The sequence below is a fragment of the Triticum urartu genome, chromosome 7A (genome assembly GCF_056163025.1).
Source record: "Triticum urartu cultivar PI428250 chromosome 7A, HENAU_Tu73, whole genome shotgun sequence".
Lineage (NCBI taxonomy): Eukaryota > Viridiplantae > Streptophyta > Magnoliopsida > Poales > Poaceae > Triticum > Triticum urartu.
The window spans coordinates 669,727,408-669,740,255 of NC_141879.1; the positions used below are offsets into that span (position 1 = coordinate 669,727,408).

Sequence of the window (12,848 nt, forward strand, 5' to 3'; positions counted from 1 at the left end):
GCAGCTACGGTTTTTTTTTTCTTACCAAATCACAGAAGCAAAGATAAGTGGAAACATAGTATCTCATGATGCATTTGGAATAGAAAAGAAAAAGGAATTTCAGAATACTTGTAAATGGCCGGCAGGCACGGCCTCGGTGTTGTTCCGCGGTCGGACATATTATGACAAGCTGTTGAGCCGTGTACCGACTGTGATTACTACCTCTATCTGAGTTTATAAATTGGATAGAGATTTTTAGGTCTTTAATTTTATCCGTGAAATATGTATCATATACCATAAAAATATATTTTTAGTTTTGTCGTCAAACAAATTTTCAAAAGATTAGTTTTGCGACACATTACACATATTCTGTTACTCAAATTAAAGACTAAATGTGCATGGTGAACTTACAAAACCGGGTAGTGGGAGTACTTATATTTTGGCCAGCCTGCTTCGATTCCTACTTCCTTCTACGGAGTAGCAAACAATCTACTGGTTACAAAAGCAAACAATTTACTGGTTACAAAACCGGGTACACGGACTAAACTGGACGGAACAACTGAAAAAGTTGAGCTAGTAGTAGTCACAAATGCTAGGTTTTTTTTTTTTTTGAGACAAAGTCACAAATGCTAGGTATCACTCATTGTGAGCCATATCATAATAGTGCTCGCTAACTGGAAAAGCAAATTGGGTCAGCCCGTTTACCGGCTGTGAAGCGTTAGCTCTGAAAGCTCAAATCCAGTTTTAGGACGCTTGTGGAACCTTTTACCCAATTTTGGAAGGTTCCAGCAGGTATATTAATTTATGTTTCTTATTTTTCATCATTTTTCAGTTTTCTTTCTGTTTACCTTTTCTTTTTTCCTATTTTAACTATAACATTTTTTTGAATTCGTGAATGTTTTTCAAATTTATAAAATAATTTTCGGTCATAAATTTATTACAAATAATGTGAAAATTTTTTAATTGACAAACATTCTTGAATCATGAATATTTTTCTCAAATTTGTAAATGTTTTTGTAATTCATGAACATTTTTCAAATTGATGAAAATTTAAAGTTTTTTTTTTGATTCATGATTTTTCTTTTAAAATTCACAAATATTTTTTGAATTTAATAATATTTAAAAATCACGCAAGTTTTTAAAAAATAGCACAATTTTTGAATTCTTAAATAAATTTATGAAAATAAAATCAATTGGAATAAGAAAAGAATGTGAATAGAAAATGGAAAACAAAAAGGGAACGCAAGTGGACCATGCCCTCGCTCGCGCCTGGCATGAAGGCAGATTCACCGGTCCACGCGGGGGAAATATCTAGTACTCCCACCCCTAGGGTGCTCCAAACTCGATAGCACATTTTAAAATGTTTAAAAAATTCTGAAAAAAATCCAGCACATTGACACAACATCAATGTATGTTGTTAAAAAAATTCAAATCAAAATTCAAAACATTGCTTGAGATAGAAAAATGACAAAATGGACATCAATGTGATAATGGGCCTAATCTAAAGCCCAACTTAAGTTGCGTACTATTTACTGTTGAATTTGTCATTTATGTTTCTCAAGCTACGTTTCGAATTTTGATCTCAAATTTTTTGACAATATGCTTTCATGTCGTGTCAATGTGATGGATTTTTTTTCTGAATTTTTCGAACATTTAAAAATGTGCTACCGAGTTTTGGAGCACTGGGAGCACCCTAGGGGTGGGAGTACCAGATATTTCCCCGGTCCACGCAAGCCTTTAGCTGACGGGCTAACCACCTGCAGGCCTTAGCCCATTTTGGTTGTAGCACATTGTCCACGAAAGGTTTGTCCTGAAATGGTTGCCATTGATTTTTTTAAACTATTTGAAATGAAGTTTAAAGTTTTAGAGCTCCATTTTCTAGTTTAAGACTATTTCCAACCGATTATCTTCCTACAAACAAATTTTGCTGAAGTTGGGAGAGTTAGGGTTATTTACTTGCTCCAATATATCTTTTTTTCTATCCCCTTTTGATCATTGATATATTCCCCCAACCACCCTCCAATTATACAATGGATAGTGGACCTCCCCCAACAATCCACTTAAATCCCAACCACTACTGTTCCTTCTCATAACACTAGTAGAAAACATGGCTTTGGTCCAAGCTCAATCTACACATTAGTCCCGGTTGCATTATGAACCGGGACTGATGTGAGCAGCATTAGTCCTGGTTCAAGCGGCTAGGGAGCTGGTCAGGCATTAGTCCCGGTTCAAATGAGACCTTTAGTCCTGGTTCAAATGGGACCTTTAGTCCCGGTTTGAGACACCAACCGGGACTAAAGGGTGTGATGCCCTTTAGTCCCGGTTGAATAAAGATTAGACTTTTAGTCCCGGTTCGAGCCACCAACCGGGACTAAAGGGGTTGAGGCTTTAGTCCCGGTTGGTGGCTCCAACCGGGACTAAAGGGGTTCGGAAATTTGTTTTTTGTTTTTCCATTTGTTTTTTCTGTTTTTAGTTTCTGTATTAAATTTCTTATATCTTTTAGGATATTTGATGTTTTTGAGTGATTCTTTTTGCATTAGATTCAAAATTTTGTATAGTTTCTGTTTGTGCCATTAGTTATCAAATTTGAATGATTTAAATATGAATTTGTTAAAATTTGCTTCATACCCTAGATTGTGAATAATTTGAGTTTAAAAATAGTTTTAAATTTAATTCTTTTTGCTCCTAGTCACATGTTAGATTGTTGTCACAGTAAAATTTATTTGGTTATTTTTAGAATAATTTAAATTAGGATTTTAATTGAAACAATACTGTTTTGCTTATATAGTTGTTTTAGTCCTTTAATTGTTGTTTTCAATTATTTTTAGTTAGTTCTTTCTGTAGATTTGAACACGTTGTAGTATGCTTCTGTTAGACAACAGTAGATAAATTTTTATAATTAATTAATATTAATTTTGCTACTGTTTTGTATTAATAGTTGTTTAGCCTTTAATAATAGTTGATAGAATTAGTTTTGCTATATTAAAAAATAATTCTTTTTGCCATTTTAATAGAACATGACTCTGGCTTGGTTAACCTTAGTTGTGACTCTGGCTAGGACGGTGCTAGCAGATGTAGTCGACGGTAGGATTGGATGGACACCATCCCGGACTAAAGGGGTTCTGCAATTTTCAAACTCTACCCCTCCCCCCCCCCCTCCGGTATCGCCATTTCAGTTTTGAAAAAAAAAACAAAAGAAAATGATAAAAATTTCAAAAATTGAAATCCTTTGACATGTAGTTATGTTACTACATCTACGAGTTAGGAAAATTAAAAAACATAAATTTCGACATGTTTCGCAAAAAGTGTTATGAAAAAGTAAAACGGTTATAATTTTTGCATACGATGTTGAAAAAAGTATAATATATCAAAATGTTCAGCACGAAAAGTCGGTTCTAATTTCGACCGCCGTAGGCCATTTTGCAAATTTTTAGAATCCTCAAATTCTGAATGGGAAAAGGTTATCCTCAAATTTAAGTTTTTCTAAATTTTTTGTCAAACTCTGGTCAAACTATGATTAAACTACTTATTCAAGAAATATTAGTGTTCCTAAATAATTATTGTTTTTTAGAATAATAGTTTCAAACTCAAACAGTGAAACGTGTGATTTCATGCTCAAGTTCAACTCCTAAGGGTTAATAGGATTGACATCTTACTATTGTCAGAAAAACAACAAGTGCAGACTTGGAAACTAGGGGGAATAGAATTGGGAAGTTAATTAAGCATGCTTAGGCTGGAGTAGTGAGAGGATGGGTGACTAGCCGGGAAGTTAGATGATTTGGAATGAGTGCTCCACACTTGAGGAGTGATGAGGGGTGATTCAAAAAAAAATTCCAAAAAATTCAAAAAAAATTCCTTTAGTCCCGGTTGGTGTTACCAACTGAGACTAAAGGTGGAGCTCTAGACTGCGGCCAATGTGGAGCTCCTTCAGTCCCGGTTCGTAAGCCAACCGAGACTAAACGTTTTGGGCATTAGTCCCGGTTCCAGAACCGGGACAAAAAGGCCCTATGGAACCGGGACTAAAGGCCCGTTTTCTACTAGTGTAAGCACGTGTGGGCCTTGCACGATAAGTTGGTTGTTCACAGCCCGCGTGCGCACCAGCCGTTAGAGCATCATCGTCGCCCACTTGCCTACTCCCCGCTATGCCGAGTGTCAGCGTCCTGCACACACCATTCTGCTTGAGCCGTGTCAAACTGAGTTAGCCACCATGTGCTAACCTTTCCTGAGCTCATAGCCATGGCAATCTACTTCAAGCTTGTTGTCGTACTTGATTGCATCGATCTCATGGTCACATTGAGGAGATAAACAAACAACATAGTTACCCACTAACAATGGCCCCCTACATGCCAATATATCTACCAGGATGCATGGGTCTATTGGAGATCCGCTGCAGGACCTTCCCCAATAATTCAAAAAGTTTGTTGGAGTAGCCCTAGTAACACCCTCTTGGGGATGGATCATCAGGGATATGCTCAAGATGCTGTATGCCCTTAATTTTTCAATGGCCACCTATGGAACTTCTAGAAGTTCTTCAAAAGATAATTGGAGGTTTTCGATATTGTGTTCATTTTTATCTGTCAATGGGAGCTAGGTGGGGCCATGGTGTGGCTTGTTTCCTGATAGCCTTAGGTGCTTTCTTTTTTAACCACACGAAAATATTATTTTCAACACCTCCTTTATTCAAACTTTGATCACTATTTGGTGACAATATATAAGAAAACTTGTCAAGAATTAATTCAAAGAGATTTTAAAAACACTTTAAATTTACCATAAGAAAACTTTTCATTGATATACAATACATCTATATAACAAAAAGAACATTATAATTAATATTTAACAACATTCTTATGTGGTATATAAGTAATATTTAACAAAAAGAACATTATAATTAATAGAAAATATACTCACTATTTAACAACATTCTTATGTGGTATATAAGTAATAGAAAATATACTCACTAGGCTAGTAGTATGAAAAAAAATAAGTACGAAGTATAAGAGTTTAGCATAAAATTCTAGTAAACCAGCTAAAGCATGATTTAACATCTCAAAACCTGACCACTAATGAAACCAACAAACAAAACTCGTTAACACCGTAAAACTTAAAATCTCATGAATTGACGTTTTGAAAATTGGGAAAAAGAGGGGATTGATTCACCATAAACGAATGAGAAGTGAAATTCTTCGAAAGGGAGATAGCCACGGGGGGCCCCATGTCATTGTAAGGCAATGATCTACACGGGTAAATCTTGGAATTGATTTCTCAAAACGAAGACCTAAGTATAGGTACAAATACTTCAAGGAATAGTTGAACTGCTCCATGAATCCGGAGCATCGCCTCATAATCACATGGAGCCATTGTAGGCCTTTTTGTGATGGCGGACAAGCAGTTGCGGATCTGGATATGGCTTGGGCAAGGAAAGGTTAAAAGTGCTGGCTAGGGAGAGGTGTATTGCCAAGCGTTGAAGGGCTATCCGTAAATAGGCTCAAGGTTGGTGAACCACGACTAGGTTCTTATTATATTATGTAGATGCGTATGTGTCCTCAATTAGTGGTTGGGGAGGTGTCTCATGGAAAAGCAGACATTCATGGGTCTGGGTTCCTAGGTGTCTCAGTGGGTGGTACGCTGACATGAAGGATGGGCGTGCTCGGTGCACCGGCTGGGAAGACACGCCCTGTGGTACGTGATGTTGAGAAAAAGCCAAAGAGTGCTCGTGCTTCTTGCTCGGTCAGATAAGGGCGATTTTCCACAGATTGAATCTGAGAGACGAAGTTGTCATCAATTGGTTGGACTAACATATTTTTCTTCTGTTTATTTTATTGAGGATGGACTAACATATCTTTAAAATTTTGGCACTTCGAACAATTTAACAAAGTGCCCAAGCAAACATCTGACACTTACATGATGTGAAGTCATGATGATATGAGATATGAAGTTCTGATGATATGCTGCAACTTGCAAGCTCATAGGTCAATGCAGCCTTTGGATTTCTCTAAACATGTACAAGTAAACATTGGATAGTCTTGTCTGTCCTCAACTATAACTACTCCCTCTGTTCCTAAATATAAGTTTTTTTTAGAGATTTCAAATAGACTACAACATACGGGTGTGTATAGACATATTTTAGAGTGTAGATTCACTCATTTTGCTCCGTATGTAGTCGCTTGTTGGAATCTGTAGAAAGACTTATATTTGAGAACGGAGGGAGTAGTTGACAAATAGAACTTTTGATAACTCCAAAGCAATTATTTGGTTCACAAATACACCTTCTGGTAACAACAAAGCAACTAAATTGTTAACAAATACAACTTTTGATAACCGCAAAGGTTTAACAAATACAACTTATAGCTATAATAATAACCATACAGTTTGGGGTTTAGATGCATTCATCTTGATTTCCAGATAAAACCCTGAAAGGAGAACAAAAAAAGACTTTGAAAACAAATCGTGCAGCAGGCAGCTAGGCAGACGAATGAGCATCATAGAATATGGAGTCAATTAAACTACTAGTGCTAAAACTTGGCGCGAAAAGTCACTTTAGTGCTAAAACTTGCGGCATACATTGAATTGGTGCCACAACTTGGCTTTGGCGAACATATATGGTGTAAATCGCATTTCTATACAAACACTGTGTTAACTAGGCACGTCAGCTTGGCATGGGACCCACTATCAGCGGTTGGACGATGGGGAGGACGTGTGGCCGGTTATTTTGCGAAAAACTCCTCATATTTTTTTCTCACCGAAAAACCCATGGTGTGGACACCTGGGCGACCCACATTTTCTCATGTGTTTTTTAGGTGAACATTTTTCTCATGTTGTTCTAAGTGGATATATCCTTTGAGGCTTAAGCGGGCTGAAGCCCTTAGAGCCCATTTTGCAATGTTATTTTATTTTTAAAATATGTAAATTATGATCATGTGTTATAAATAAAATAAATTGCGGAATAAAAGTGAACAATTTGTATACAACATAGACATTTCATTAAAAGCTTGAACATTTTAAACTTACATTAGCTTTTATTTAAATATATAGAAAAATAAAATTACTTTGATGTTTCTATTTAATATATGCAAATTATTACGTGAATAATTTTTAATTTATATTTAATTATATGCATAGTTTTTGAAATAATATGTGAATATTTTTATAATGTAACATTATCTTTCTATTATTTGAAACAACCCGAAGGTGGCCTTCGCAGCAACGGGTGGTCGACCCTCTCCCTACACTGTCGTCGGCAGCGTCCCAACATGAGAATGACCTTCGAAACAGCTGGTGGTGATGCTCATTGGTCGCCCGTTGCTTGCTTGCAACATCGCCGGCTCCCGATGCTGCGTCGAGCACATCCTCAACCTTGCAATAGCAGGGGGATGCTACTCACAAGACGCCCCTCATAGCTCATCGACTCGAAACAACACCGTCATGCTTGCAACAGTGGTCGTCCTCTCCTCGCAGCACTAGCGGCGTGATTGGCAGCAGTAGGTCCCATGACGTCTGACACATGACACATGGGTTGACTTGGGAATGCCCTTAGATAGCTCACTGATTATTTACTTCATATTCACCACGCCAGGTGCCCCAGTGGCTGAAATATTTGTGGTAAAAAGAAAACATCAGGAATCTTTTTTTTGCTAGAATTCCTTTTGTTACTGCGAGCTCTTTTTGGACTATGTATTATGGCAAGTGTCAAGTTTGGCCAACATCTACGTATTTGCCGCATCTTTTTTTCTACGAGGAGTTGGGCCCGAGAAATTAGGAACTGGCCTAGCCAATGCAAATCGGAAAGGTGCCACTACTCTCGAATGCACCCACGCACCTTATCTAGACCGTCGTTTCCCTTGGAGATTCGTGCAGCAACCTGAAAAGTTGCAGGGCGTTTGCAGATGCATCGCGTGCGATCTCGGTCCATTAGCCCTTTCCAGCACTTCATGCACTAGGGTTGCAGTTACCTGGAAGGCAGTGCGGTCAGTGCCAGACCGACCACTGTAGTAGCTGTCCCACCTTATGACGGGACCAGTGACTGGCGCTCCTTCTTATCCATTAGCTAAGGGCCTGTTTGGTTCCAATAAGTCACCTGACTTATAAGTCAGGTGACTTAAAACCAATGACTTATAAGTCATGCCTGTTTGGTTGTCACCTGACTTATAAGTCACGTGACCACACCTTCATACCTTGTTTTTTTTATGTAAAGGTGATGGGATCCATGTAAAAGGGGGTGACTTATAAGTTTTAAGTTGGGGTGGAGCAACTTATGACTTATAAGTTGGAGTGACTTATAAGTTAGGTCTGTTTGGTAAAAATAAGTCACTTTTTTCACTTTTCGACTTATAAGTTAGTGACTTATTTGGAACCAAACAGGCCCTAAATCGACAAGGTGGCCATGGGTGTTATCTTGTCAATTACTTTTATATACTAGCTCACCATTGAGATTCTTGTTCACTGTAGTAGATGTTTTTACTTTCACATTACATGGCTTAAACACGGTGTTGTTAAACGTCACTGACACAGCTTGTATTGAAAAGTGAACAGTTTCAATACTCTACTTTTGAAGAAAAAAACATATGTACAAGATTCTGTATCATGAAAAATACTGCACCAGAGCCCACCAGCGTTACCTGGTGGCCCAAGAGAAGAAGGAAGCCCAACAAGCTCTACGATCCATCAACCTGGGAACTGTAGTGGAATATTAAGTAGGCCTCGGCGGGGCAGAGAGGGGCACAGAATTGTAATAGACTGAACCCACTCCCCGTCTCCTTCCTCTGTTTTCCCTGTATCCCCTTCCTCCTACCTCCCGATCCCATTTCTCACTCAGAAACCCTAGCGAGAATTGCCTGTAATTCACCATGATTGCTTGAATCGAGTAAGAGGGCCGTGACATATGGTATCAGAGCTTTCGGATTACCTACAGAAACCCACCTACACCACCCGACAACAGAAGCAAGCGGGAGAGATGGAGCAGAAGGTGGAGGAGTTGTCGGCGGTGCTTAAGGCTATCCAGGAGCAGAACGAGTCGATCATGAAGGCGGTGGCGGCGTCCAACACCATCTTCGACGAGATCCGCCCTGTGGTGGCGGATTTGGCGGTGTGGAAGCCGCATCTGGAGCAGTCCGTCACCGATCTACGATAAGAGCTTGGGGGAGTGCGCCAAGAGATCATCTCCATCACGCAACCCCGCCCTCGCCCTCAAGCCGTCGGATCTCCCTCCGATTCTCCCAAGGCCAAGTGGCACGCCATTCCCCAACGGCGGTGGCAGCTCTCAAGGGCCCGATGGCCACCACGTCGATGTACTGCACCGGGGGGGTGGTTTTGGGGTGGTCACCACCTTAGTCCCACCTCCAGTCACGGGTACATTTCCAGGCCCCTGTTCCCGTCCTATGGAGAGACCGCGCCAGATTGAGAGCCGATCGAGGCCTTTGGGGCGTTCACCTGTGCGTGTGTCGTCCCTATCGGGCAGTCCCTTCCACCATCGTTCTTCTATCATGCCTAGGCCTAAGATGGATTTTCCTCCGTTTTGGGGGGAGCGGCCTCGCAGTTGGAAGCGAAACTGCGAGTCGTATTTCAGGATGTTTCACCTAGACCCCGAGTTTTGCGTAGACACCGCAACCATGCATTTCACAGGGGCAGCCATGGTGTGGCTAGAGAACAATGGATTCGACTTGTGCCATATGGAATGGGAAAAAATTTCTGCGGTGGTCTGTGAATAGTTCGGGAGGAACGAGTTCAATGGTCTGTTGCGTCAGCTTTTTCATTTGCGCCAGACTGACTCGATGTCGGATTACACTGCTAGGTTCACCGAGATTATGCATTCCTTGCTTGCACACAACACTACTTGGGATCATGCTCTGTTTCCATCTCGTTATGTCGATGGGCTTAGGGATGAGATTCGCGTAGTTGTTTTAGTGCATAATCCAAAAGATCTCGACACTGTTGTTTCTCTCGCTTTCTTACAGGAAGAGGCACTGGAGATTTCCAAGCGACGCGAGCCACGACGCTCGGAAGGGGGATCAGGGGATGGACAGAACAACCGCGCTCACCTACGGGGTGCCATGCCCCTTCCTGCACCACCTGGGCGTCCGCCACCCGCGGCTACAGTAGTCGGGAACGATCATCGTGGGGCAACAAATAATAATGCCCGGAGCAGTAACACAGTCGGGCCAATGAGCTATGTTATCTTTGTGGAGAGAAGTGGGGCAGAGAGCACAAATGCGCGACAGCAGTTCAGTTGCATGTGGTCCAAGAGATGTTTGAGGTGTTGGGGTTCCCAGGCCTATCAAATAGCGAAGAACGATCTGACTCTGACAATGAGTGCCACACCATCTCAAGAGCTGCGATGCAAGGTACAGTAGCCCCACAAACCATCAGATTGCAAGGGAAGATTCAGCAGCAGCAAGTGTTGATGTTGATTGACTCAGGCAACTCACACAGTTTTATAAGTACTGATCTAGCTAGCCAGTTACAACGGGTATGCAGCACAACCAATTCTCTGAAAGTCAAGATTGCAGACGGGGGTCAATTGATTTGTGACAAGGCTATCAACCAATGCAAGTGGTCAGTCCAAGGGCACAAATTCTGTTTCGATCTCAAGGTGCTTCCTCTGGGCTGCTATGATATGATTGTTGGCATGGATTGGCTCGAACAACACAGCCCAATGGATGTGCATTGGGGGCGCAAACTGATGTCGTTCGTACATCATGGGAAGAAAATCACGCTGAAGGGGATCCAGCCCCGTACTGAGGAGTGTCATCCCGTGTCTTTGGACCGGCTTCACTTCCTGGTGGCATGCAATGGCATACATCAGATGGTTCAGTTGCAGGCAATGGGGGAAGAGCAGATGAGCCAGGTAGAAACAAGTGTACCTCCACTCGTGGCTGGATTAATTGACAAATTCCAAGCCTTGTTTGAAGCTCCAAAAGGCTTACCACCATCCGAGCCATTTGATCACAAGATTCACTTAATACCGGGAGCCCAGCCAGTCAACATCAAGTCTTATCGATACAATCCTTTTCAGAAAGATGAGATAGAAAGACAGATAAAGGAAATGTTGCAACAAGGCATTATACAACCCAGCTACAGTCCATTCGCTTCACCAGTGTTGTTGGTTCTGAAAAAGGATCTGTCGTGGCGATTTTGTGTCGACTACCGACAACTGAACGCCATCACTGTCAGGAACAGAATTCCCGATACCGGTTATAGAGGAGCTCTTAGATGAATTGGCAGGTTCAAAATGGTTCACCGGCCTGGATCTGAGGGCAGGGTATCATCAAATCAGGTTGGCAGTTGAAGATGTGTTCAAAACTGCTTTCAAAACTCACTTGGGCCACTATGAATTCAAAGTGATGCCTTATGGATTATCGGAGGCGCCTGGAACCTTTCAAGGGGGCATGAACTATGTCTTGGCTGGTTTGATACGACATGGAGTGCTCATGTTCATCGATGATATTCTCGTCCATAGTGCTACGCTAACTGAACATGTCAGCCTCCTTCAGCAAGTGTTTGAGAGACTGGAAGCACACCAACTAAAGGTTAAACTATCCAAATGCACTTTTGCTCAACCACAACTGACCTACCTGGGGCATGTCATTAGTGCTCAGGGAGTCGCAACAGATGAGAAGAACATCACAACAGTAAAAGAGTGGCCGAAGCCAACTGGGGTGCGCCAAGTCAGAGGGTTCCTCGGTCTGGCCGGTTATTATAGGAGGTTCTTCCGGAATTTTGGGCTCATCAGTCGGCCCCTGACCAATCTGTTGAAGAAAGGAGCAGTGTTTGTTTGGTCTCAGGAAGCTGAAGAAGCTTTCCAGTACTTGAAAACAACACTTATCACTGCCCCTGTTCTGGCTTTACCCAGCTTCGACAAACCCTTCGAGATCGAAACAGACGCGTCTGATCAAGGGGTGGGAGCGGTGCTCATGCAGGACGGACACCCGTTGGCGTTTCTTAGCAAAGCTTTGGGTCCCCGAAATCGTGGGCTCTCAACCTATGAAAAGGAGTTCATGGCTATTCTCATGGCTTTGGAAAAGTGGCGCTCGTATCTACAACGTTCAGAGTTCATTATCCGGACTGACCATAGTGCTCTGGCTCATATCAGCGACCAACGGCTGGTTACCCCGTGGCAAAGGCGTGCCTACACCAAGCTGATGGGTTTGCAATACAAAGTGGTGTACCGCAAGGGAGTTGAGAACATAGCGGCAGGCGACCTATCTCGTCAAGATGTGGAAGTCTCAGCTATCACCATCGCTATCCCGGTATGGCTGGAAGAAGTGGTGAAAGGATACCAAAACGACGACAAAGCCCAAGCTATATTACAGCAACAAAGTGAAGCCGGAGATCCCACTTGAGATTATGAGGTGAAGGATGGCGTGATCCTGTACAAAGGCAGGGTTTGGGTGGGGCTGAATGCAGCCATGCAACAAAAGATACTGCAAGCCATCCACTCCGGTGCAACAGGGGGGCATTCGGGCATTCATGCTACTTATGAACGTCTAAGACGCCTGTTCGCTTGGCTAGGAATGCGGCAAGACGTAGTCACTTTGGTGTCAAACTGCAGCACGTGCAAACAAGCAAAGACCGAGAGTATCCATACTCCGGGACTGCTAGAGCTTCTGCCTGTTCCTCCACATGCCTGGCACACCATCACTCTCAGCTTCGTGGAAGGTTTGCCTATCTCTCGTGGGTACTCCTGCATTATGGTGGTGGTGGATAAGTTGACGCGATACGCCCATTTCATTCCTCTGGCACATCCCTTCTCAGCTCTCCAGGTGGCCACCGCATTCATGACTCATGTTTACAAACTGCATGGGCTGCCGCACGAAATGGTTTCTGACCGCGATCGGGTTTTCACAAGCAACCTGTGGAAAGAGCTGTTTCGTCAG

At 42.1% G+C, this 12,848-nt stretch overlaps 1 pseudogene; it reads left to right on the forward strand.

Moving 5' to 3' along the window:
• Window positions 1–9,473: 9,473 nt before the first annotated feature.
• LOC147961253 (uncharacterized) lies at window positions 9,474–12,314 on the forward strand (annotated as a pseudogene).
• The last annotated feature ends 534 nt before the right edge of the window (window positions 12,315–12,848 follow it).